Raw genomic sequence first — 10779 nt, forward strand, 5'->3', positions numbered from 1 at the left:
GCAGTCTGTAGCAAATGTCTTACTTTACTGTATGGTTATACTCAACTTATTGCAGTCTGCCTTTTGACTGTTTTACTCCATTAAAGATTTGATTATTGCTAAATTTAATGGACAATTCTTGGCCCTTCCCTTTGTCCCATAGAGGCATTTGATCCTATTGGCTATTCTCAGGCTTTGTTTTGTTTTTCTTTTTTTTAATTTTTAAATTTTTATTTTTTTTAACTAAACATTTCTTTTAATTGTTGTTCAATTACAGTTGTCTGCATTTTCTCCCCACCCCTCCACCCCACCCGAGGCAAACCCACCTCCATCCCCTGCCTCCACCCTCCCCCTTGGTTTTGTCCATGTGTCCTTTACAGTAGTTCCTAAAAACCCCTCTCCCCACTCTCCCCTCCCCACTCCCCTCTGGTTATTGTTAGATTGCTCTTCACTTCAATGTCTGTGGTTATATTTTGTTTGCTTTTTTCTTTTGTTGATTAGGTTCCAGTTAAAGGTGAGATCATATGGTATTTGTCCCTCACCACCTGGCTTATTTCACTTAGCATAATGCTCTCCAGTTACATCCATGCTGTCACAAAAGGTATAAAAAGAACCTATGCACCCCAATGTTCATAGCAGCGCAATTTACAATAGCCAAGTACTGGAAGCAACCTAAGTGCCCATCAACAAATGAGTGGATCGAAAAAAAAAAGAAAAACCAACAGCTATGGTATGTTTACACAATGGAATTCTATGCAGCAGAGAGAAAGAAGGAGCTTATATTCTTAGGCTTTAGAACTCTATTCCTTTGACTTTGTGATACAGCATCTCCTGTTCTTTTACTTCTTTTTATTAACTCCTTTCCTTTGCCCATCACACAAACACTGGTGCTCCTCACAGGTCTAGCCTATGTCTTCTTCATGTCTCAACTATAATCCCTTTTCTTACCCACTTTTAAGATCAAGCCTACCATTCAGACCCAGAACTCTCAAATGGTGCTCTGTTAAAATTTCTTTACAAGAATCTTCTGGGTTCTTGTTTTGAAAGTATAGATATCTACAAATGATAATTTTCAGAAAACACAAGGCTTACAGTATAATCTTTTAGATTAACAATATTCAGGTACTTCTAAGAAATCCCCAGGTGACTTTGATTTCTCTGTGGTAGTTAAACTTGCCACATGTAAAATCAAACACATAATTCTTGCTCCCTCCCTGTCAAAGAGGATCTTTCTATACCCTTTATTTTCATTAATGAGTACCACCTGTCCTGTCTTTCTGGTTTTTATATCTGAAAGCGATCTTTGCTTTTTATGGCATTAATTTTTTGACACCATACAAAGTGTTAAGCATGTTCATAGTGGTTACTTCATAGTTATTCCATAGTTACTAGATGTCATTTAATTTCACTTGATTAAGGTTTATTTGGCTTCTGGAACTTTAGACTTTGATAAAAAGAAACTATATTCAGATTTATCAGTTAAAAACATGTAAATCCAACTAAATATATTAGGGGATGGTACTTTGCAAATCTTAAACTCTATTTAATTTTTCTCTTTTAAAATTATGTTTCCTTGACACTCTGCAACTTCAAGGCTGAACCTGAGGCTTATTGCCCTGGAAAAGAGATGGTAGAATAAGAAAGCAACTGATCACCTTTGAGGCTTAAAGCAGTGGGGGCAACACAGGTTATTATGCAGAGAGTGTGCAGACTGCCAGCCTGAGAAATTGTGACAGGGAGAAGATGAAGGTGGGAGAAGAAGGCTGGGAGATGCCTGTTCTGAGAAACTTTTTCAGGCCAAATTCCAGAATGGAGCTAGCATGGTTCATAGGTTGAGATCCAAGATAGATGTTTCCGTCCTTGCTGTCCAAAATGCCACGAGAACAGCTTTCCGAATTTCCCAGTTTGGGGAAGCCCAATCAGAGCAAAAGTGTCTGTGCCATGCGATCTGCAAAGAGGGCGGCCCTGAGTTGGCTTCCTCTGTTTCTTTGAAAATCATGGGCCACAGAGGTTTTTAAAGTTCCCCTCTGACCCGAGGAGGGTGAGGAAGGGTAGCTGGCAGGCTTGCTCAGTCAAAGACAGCATGCATCCAGAGCTGCAGGCAGGGATGGAACAGTCCTTGTGGTCAGACCTCAGGAGTCCAGTGTTAGTGAGGGCCAAGGTGGTGGCCCAGGCAGCAGGGAGAACCACCAGGCCCTGCAGGCCCCCCAAGTGCATGGCAAGGAACAGAGCCTACATTCTTCAGCCAAAAGCCTTAGGTGCAGATATCAACACGGTGCTGGCCAGGTAGATGGGGTATATGCTGTAGAGACTGGAAGAACTAGAAGACAGCATGAGAACCTGTGTGAAGATCTAGTGCCTTCTCAACACCCTCATCCACATCTGCACTCCCATAACACTAAACATTATCATGGAGAAGAGCAGGAAGGCAGAAAGACACTTGAAATACTGGGTGCAAATCAAAGAGATAGAGTTACTTATAGAGGGAGTGATAGGGACTGGATTGAGATTACATATTGGTGCCTGCACCCAGCAAAGCAGAGGCATGTGAGGAAGATTAGACTGCGGAAAGGGAGAAATAAAGCAAGAAATAAAAAAAAGTAATTTCTATTTCTTTTTGTACACAAGTGTAGTGTAAGCCACTTTTTGGCCCTGTTAAGAAGTGTATTTGTCTTCCTCAGACATATTCTGCTAACTTTTCTTCTCTAGGGTTAGGGCTGGTTGATAGTAGTAGGTGAGTTAAGTCAGGAATTCAATCCTGTTTCTGGTCCAGCATCATCTCCCTTATTTATGTTCTCTCTCCCTTTCTCTTTAATCCTCACCTAGGGATATGTTTTTTGATTTTTTTAGAAAAAGAGAAATTGATTTGAGAAACATTGATAGATTGCCTCCCATTCATGCCCCAACTGGGGATCAAACCTGCAACATTTTGGTGCATGGGACTATGCTCCAACAAATACAGCCGCCCAGTCAGGGCTTTATATTTTCATTTTTAATTGATTTGTGCTTTTCCCTGTCTGGGGTTTTGTGTATATTGTTGATGAGCTGCCAGGTATCTGTCTGCAGTGTGTTCACCTGTTCTGTTTTCAGTCTCTATAGTTCAAGGGTTTGTGTTTGTCAAGTTAAAAGATTAAGAAAGTCATCACCACTGATAGACTTTTTAAACCCTTAATAACTTAGAAGAGTTTAAATAAACCATGTATCATCAATACATATGTTTGATCAGTTCATTAAAAGCATGATACCAGGACTTTTGGCCAAGATGGAGGCTTAGGTAGACACATTATGCCTCCTCACACAACCAAAAGGAGGACAACAACAAATTTAAAAACAAAAAACAACCAGAACTACCAGAAAATTAAACTGTATGGAAGTCTGACAACCAAAGAGTTAAAGAAGAAACATTCATCCAGACCTTTACGTGGGGCAAAGATGGGCAGCCAGGCAGAGAGGACGTTCGGCAAGGCAGCGGCTGGCAGAGCGGGCGGTCCCACATTTGGATGTGGATAAACCAGGAGGAGCAACTGGGGAACGAAACAAACCGCACAACCTGGGGTTCCAGCACAGGGAAATAAAGCCTGAAAACCTCTAACTGAAAAAACCTGTGAGGGTTGAGGCAGCAGGATAAACTCCCAGCCTCACAGGAGAGTTCATTGGAGAGATCCATGTGGTCCTAGAACGTATGCAAAACCACCCTCTCAGGAATCAGCACCAGAAGGGCCCAATTTGCTTGTGGGTGGTGGCAGGAGTGATTGAAAGCCAGTAGAGAGTTGAACGAGTGGCATTGTTCCCTCTTGGACCCCTCCCCTACATACAGCACCACAACACAGAGATGTGGGTTGCTCCACCCTAGCAAATACCTAAGGCTCTGCTCCATACTATGTAACAGGTGCACTGAGAAAAAACAATGGCCCAAATTAAAGAAAAGATCAAAGCTCCAGAAAAAATACAACTAAGTGACAAATTGGTAGCCAACCTATCAGATGTACAGTTCAAAATACTGGTAATCAGGATGCTCACAGAATTGGTTGAGTATGATTGCAAAATAGAGGAAAAAATGAAGGCTATGTAAAGTGAAATAAAGGAAAATATACAGGGAACCAACAGTGACAGGAAGGAAACCAGGACTCACATCAGTGGTTTGGGCCAGAAGGAAAAAATAAACAATCAACAAGAACAGAATGAAGAAATGAGAATTCAAAAAAATGAGGAGAGGCTTAGGAACCTCCAGGACAACTTTAAACATTCCAACATATGAATCATAGGTGTCAGAAGGAGAAGAGGAAGAGCAAGAAATTGAAAACATATTTAAAAAAATAATGGAGAACTTCTCTAATCTGGCAAAGGAAATAGACTTCCAGGAAGTCCAGGAAGCTCATAGAGTGTCAAAGAAGTCGGACCCAAGGAAGCACACACCAAGGCACATCATTATTACATTACCCAAGATGAAAGATAAGGAAAGAATCTTAAAAGCAGCAAGAGGAAAGGAGACAGTTACTTGCAAAGGAATTCCCATTAGACTCTCCGCTGATTTCTCAAAAGAAATCTTACAGGCAAGAAGAGGTTGGAAAGAAGTATTCAGTCATGAAAGGCAAGGACCTACATCCAAGATTACTCTATCCAGCAAAGCTATCATTTAGAATGGCAGGGCAGATAAAGTGCTTCCCAGATAAGGTCAGGTTAAAGGAGTTCATCATCACCAAGCCCTTATTATATGAAATGTTAAAGGGACTTATCTAAGAAAAATAAGATGATCAATAATATGAACAGTAAAATGACAACAAACTCACAACTATCAACAATCAAACCTAAAAAACAAAAACAGAAACAAACTAAGCAAACAACTAGAACAGGAACAGAATCACAGAAATGGAGATCACATGCAGGGTTATCAGCAGGGGAGTGGGGGGTGGGGAATGGGGGAAAAGGTACAGGGAATAAGAAGCATAAATGGTAGGTAGAAAATATATAGGGGGAGCTTAAGAATAGTATAGGAAATGTAAAAGCCAAAGAACTTATATGTTCAACCCATGGACTTGAACTAAAGGGGGGGAATGCGGATGGAGGGGGTGTGCAGAGTGGAGAGGACAAAAGAGGGGAAATGGGACAACTGTAATAGCATAATCAATAAAATATATTAAACAAATAAAAAAGTATCATACCATTGGATGAAACTACACATGGTATTCCCGTTAAAAATGGGCTTGTGTGGACAGCCTTCTTCATCAACCACAAACATGTGTCTAACATGACGGTAAGCAGATGCAGGATGGTTTGCTATTTGTAATGCAGGAGACATTGGGGGAATGCTGCTCAGAACCCAACTTCCATTGTGAGCAGCCTGGGGTTTGCATTAAAAACACCTAAACATGCTGGCAGGTAAAACCTGAATTGCATTGAACTAAATGTGAGGTTAAATTGATGTACTGCATTTAGAACTAGAAAATTGAAACTTTGAAGTGATAATGCATTCTGAAAGGGAGCTCTGGAAAAGCTAAAGGAGGATTAACTGGCCGAATTAAAAATGAACAGAAAAATATTTGTTCATCCATTTTTGTGACAAGCATCTTGATTATAGGAAGTGGAAGAAAAGTATTATTAAGGGAATGAAATGTTGGTGACTGTAAGATATATCACTGCAGGGAAGTGGTGCCAGTTTGGGAGGCAGCAGAGTGGGTAAGTGGTTCATTTGAGGTGAAGTGCAAGGACAATGGAGGCTGGGGTGGGACCTCACCAAGCCAGTTACTAGCTCCATGATGTGCATGCAGTTCCTTCAGTTTTTGGTGCTGGTGCTGGTGGTGGTCGCAGCCCACCTCATGGAGCTGATATAACAATGAAATTGCTTATTGGAATGCAGCCAGAATAGTGTCTGTAGGTGGCTTCCATGATGCCTCCCTGAGCCCGCTGTTGTTTCTCAAGTCTGGCAGCACTGGGCTTGCGATGAAGTGGAATGGGGAGTGACACAGCCCTTCAGGAGGAAGAGCTCAGGGGCTTCACAGTCCTCCCCTTGTGGGTGTCCTTCCAACTGAAGTGGCACATCCCTCGGAGTTCAGATTGGGTTATGCCAATGGTAACGCCTACTGGGCAGTGGCATTTGGTTCCCTGCCTCATTCCGATTTTTATTGTCTCTGGCAATCCTCATGGGACTAACACACACAGAAACTATTCAGTTCTCTGTGTTCTTCAGCTTCCACTTTCCAGTCCAGGTACCTCACCCATGGGTGCTTCTGCCCAAAGGTGGGTGTGATCTGCATTTGGAGGGGGCCAACATTGGGTTAAACTATCATCTGGATTGGCAGGAGGCCCTAGTTCCTCACCATAGGACCTCTGTACAGCTGCTCGTGACATGGCTTCCCCCAGAGCAAGTGATCTAGGAGGGAGAAAGCTCAAGATAAAAGCCACAGACTTTTATGACCTAATTTTGGAAGTAACAAACCATCATTTCTACCACATTCCATTGCTCACACATGGGTGTGGATACCAGGGGACATGGATTATTGTAGGTCGTCTCGGAGGCTGGCTACTATGGGTCCCATTGACCAGCCTTCCTGGAAACCATGGAATGGGTGAGCTGTATTCATTGTAAGTCTGCTGCTATATCTAATGACAGTCTGTTTATCAAGTGAGTAACAAGTGACGATCCTATTTTGAAAAGAAATTTTATCTTTTTGCTTAAATATGTAAGCTTGAATATTATTATATTTAAATAAAATATAATTATAAAGCCTGTAAATAATGGATAATACAGTACAACATAGAAATTTTAAATTTCCTTTTAAATTTTAACCATAGTTAACAACATATCTATATATCACTATATAATATGCTTAGTGAACACGATACACTATTCTGAACCTTTTTCTCTTTAACTTAACAGTATATTGTGGATATATTTCAATGTCAATATATAAATTCATTTTTCCTAGCTGCATAGTCTTCTGTGGAATGATGATAGCAAATAGAATAACTGCCCAGAATTTTCTAACCAGTCTCTAAGAATCATGTTTGTACATGTATCTGCTGTGTGAGAATTCTTCAGGGTAAATTTTTAAGTGAATTATTAAGTGAAGAGTTTGTGCATTAACATTTTACTAGATACTGCTAAAAAAACCCCAAAACCCTATCATCTGGGCAGGTGGAAGCCACACTGACTGATTCAGCACCCATTCCCAAGGCCTTCTTGCCAAGGCTGGCTTCATGGGCGTGCTGCCTGTCCAGTGCACAGGGCTCAGCACGCAGAAGGGCCGCATCCTGGTTGAATGCGCTATTGTTGCCATCTTGAAAGTCTTAAATTTAGATTTGAACTTTTGTTTTGAAAGCAAAGTCTTATGGAAAAAAGAAGCATGCCCATGAACAGGAAATACACATGGGAAATGTCACCCCATTTGTACACAGTGTTTATGTTGCCCCAGAAATGTGAAATTCGGGTGAACCCACGAGGTGTGGAAGTTCTGTAACTCAAAGCAAAAGTGGATATCAGGTAAGTGTATTATGTCTCTGACTGAGGATGTGACAGCTCTGAGAGTCCCACTGCTCCTTTGAACTAGAACTCGCTTCCACACAAAAAGAAACACAAATGGCCAGGAAACACTGTCCTATCTTTCTTACTAATGTCACTCTCTTGCGCTAGCCATCTACTTAAGCTGAATATAACGACATAGGAGAAAAGAAAAGGATAGAGAAACCCATAGCTCCTTTCCCCCACCTTCTTTGTTCCTTGGTAAATAAGAGTGTACTATGGAATGTACACGAGTCAGGAAGTGAATTAAAAACAGCTGAGTTAGTTTTGTGCAGTGTTTCTGCTATTCTGGTTGGAATGAAATTCACATGAATGTAGGATATGGGAAATGCAAATCGTGGAATGCCAGTGATTCCATTTATGAGTTAAAGACGAGGGGTAAAATTCATGTGACTACTTCACATTTTAATTCTTCTTGATTTGGAATGTTAAATAGCAGGTAAAATACATCATGATATGAGAGAGACTGCAGAAAGAAGAAAGGAAGTTTATATTTTAAATGTCCTTAATGGCACCCTTTTCTTGCTTTTTGAACAATGGGTTTTTATTTTGCCCTAGGCCGCACAAATTATCTAGCCAGCCATGCCTCTTCCATAATTACTTTCACTACAGAAGTTGGTAAAACTTTAACCCTGATTTCCCAGCCTCCCTTGCACCTAGCAGGGACCATGAGACATTGCTGAAGTCTACTGGGAGCCCCAGGGAAAAACTAAAATGCCCAGTACAAGGAGAAGATGTTGAGTTGTGCTGCCTTTTCCTTTCTGCTCTCCTTGAACATTAGCATCATGTTTGGAGCTATGCAGCCATTTTGTGACTATTAGGCAATAAACACCAGAACAGAAAGCCAAAGGGCTGCAAAGGTTGGAATGAAAAGCTAGGAAACCCCTGGCTGGTGTGGCTCAGTGGATTGAACGCTGGCCTTTGAACCAAAAGCTAGGAAAAACTGTGTCCTTGAGGGCCTTGTTGAGCCCAAGCCAGCAGCCATTAATCTAAATGTCTTTAAATGATTTTATTTATTTATTTTTAGAGAGAGGGGAAGGAAGGAGAAAGAGAGGGAGAGAAACATCAAGGTGAGAGAAACATCTATCCATTACCTCAATCCTCCGACTGATTTTAGCCACTGTGAGCCTTTCCAATACTATAGTCCATTTTCACTACTGGGCTCGTGTTTTGTGAATTGCCAGCCCGTGTCCAGGATCTTTGGTCAAGAGAAGACAACTCAAGCTTCTAGCCTCATCATTTCCACCATCAAGGCTCTAAACCAGTCTTTCCGTGAGGGAGGCAGGGAGGCAAATGTCATATCCACCCTGCCACCCTCTGTCTGCTCCCTGTCCATTAGCTCCCCTGTTCTGAACAAAAGGTGCTGCGCTGATCAATCTGTGTGAGTAGGTACCAGGTGGGGGCAGCTTCAGACACACCTCAGAAACATGCACAACTGAGTTTCGGCCCAGTCAGGTCACCAGGAGACTTTTAGAATGACAATGATTGCCCCCCCCTTTTTTTTTTTTTTTTTTTTTTTTTACAATTAAGGTGAAATAATAGTGATTGGAGCCAACCAGATGAAAAGAGAAACAACAGAAAACTTCGGGACTCACATCATGAGGAAAACTTGCCATGAAAACTTTCCGAATCAGGGATTTGTGTTTTATTCCTTTATAAACACCTCATCTTTGCTCACCGCAGAAGCCCCGTTTCCTTGCCACTGCGGACCCCACGCTGTTGTCCTCCCAGAGACTGACACTCGGAGATTTCAGCACACGGGAGAGAGTTAGTGATTGAGTGCACAATTCCAGAGCAGGAAGGGCCAACGCGGGTTTGGCCCCTTGCCGGGTGAGCTGACACACGGCTGGTCCTTACCCACCAGCATGGTAGTAACCAGGGCATGTGAGAGGCTGCGGCCAGTACACAACCCTGTGTGTGTCTGTGTTGGACAGGTCAACTTAGAACGTGAGTTTCAGTTATTTCTAATGGAAGAGAATTAGTTAAAACCTTTCCCAGCAGGAATTAGGTGTTTCATTATTTAGCAATCTCTTCCAATGGTAACAGCTTAAATATTTGCCAGGGACTTTGGGGGAGTTCCCATCTTTCGCTAGAAGACTTTGTATTGATCCTATTCTGGGAATCGGGATCAGAGTCCTCACTCATCGGCTTATTGCAGGGTCAGTCAACTCCTGAGTTACCTGCGAGCTCCGTGTGCTCCCCTCCCAGCTCTGAGCGCAGGAAAGACACAGAACCGTGCTCTGATTGGCTCTCTCTAGGCACCACAGATCACATTGCGATGGAGGAGTTGAAATCACTGACTGAAAAGATCCTCCTACCACAATGCACAGTTCTACAATAAAATACCACGGAACCATTCACTCGGGAGTTGGAGCGGTCGCAGTCGTGTGAAAGACAGCTGCCCTTCTCAGACGCGATGGAGCAGAGGCAGATCCCACCTCACAGGGAGATGATAGCTACAGGATGCAGTTCTGTCGTGTAAATGGGAAAGCACTTCACAAATGCAAGGTGATCTTGAGAAAATCGTTATCTTCTCTCTTTGTATTGTCTTTATGTGAGAAATATAGGGGCATGCTGACTGTTCAGGGTCAGCGTTAGTTTAGATCTCTCTGATGCCAAACTGGAACCCTCTTCTGGGGAGAACAGTGTTACCATAAACGCTCATCTTCTGGCATACAGGTGTGAGTAGCACCTGTGACTAAAGAGACCATAAAGAAGAGGTCTGTTTCCTCTTTGCTCAGACATGTCAGCAAGCACCTTCCTCTGCTTGGTCAACAGCAGTTCCTACTATGCTGAAGTGAGTGTCCTCCCCTTGTACATGTGTGCAAGCATTAACTTCTGGCAAGATCTTACAGATTCAGCCACCTGGAAATGGCACACGGGCTCACTGTGTTAGACACAGTGCAGAGCATCTGGATAAGCCAGATAATTTGTGCAACATGTTCTCATCAGCAGCCTTCTCCATCTGTGACTCTCTGGAAGCTGCTTTTGTATGGAGTGTGTTTCTCTACATTCTACTCATTGTTGTCATAAAGAGTCCAAATGTTACAGGTAAGGGGAAAGGTAAGGCAGTAAATATTGAACATCCCCTAACAGTAAACAATGATCAATGACCCCCGTGCCCCAACACACACAAGTCAAATTTGTCTTATTCCTAGAGAAGTTAAGTTTAACACTGAGACTTCTTGGGGTCATCTTCCTCATACATCTAGGTCTTCTTGAAAAGAATGGGAGCCTTAAATTTTTATATAAGGGAGAGTTACTATCAGGCCCTAGTTGGG

This window comes from Desmodus rotundus, chromosome 1 (assembly GCF_022682495.2).
Source record: "Desmodus rotundus isolate HL8 chromosome 1, HLdesRot8A.1, whole genome shotgun sequence".
NCBI classification, from domain to species: Eukaryota; Metazoa; Chordata; class Mammalia; order Chiroptera; family Phyllostomidae; genus Desmodus; species Desmodus rotundus.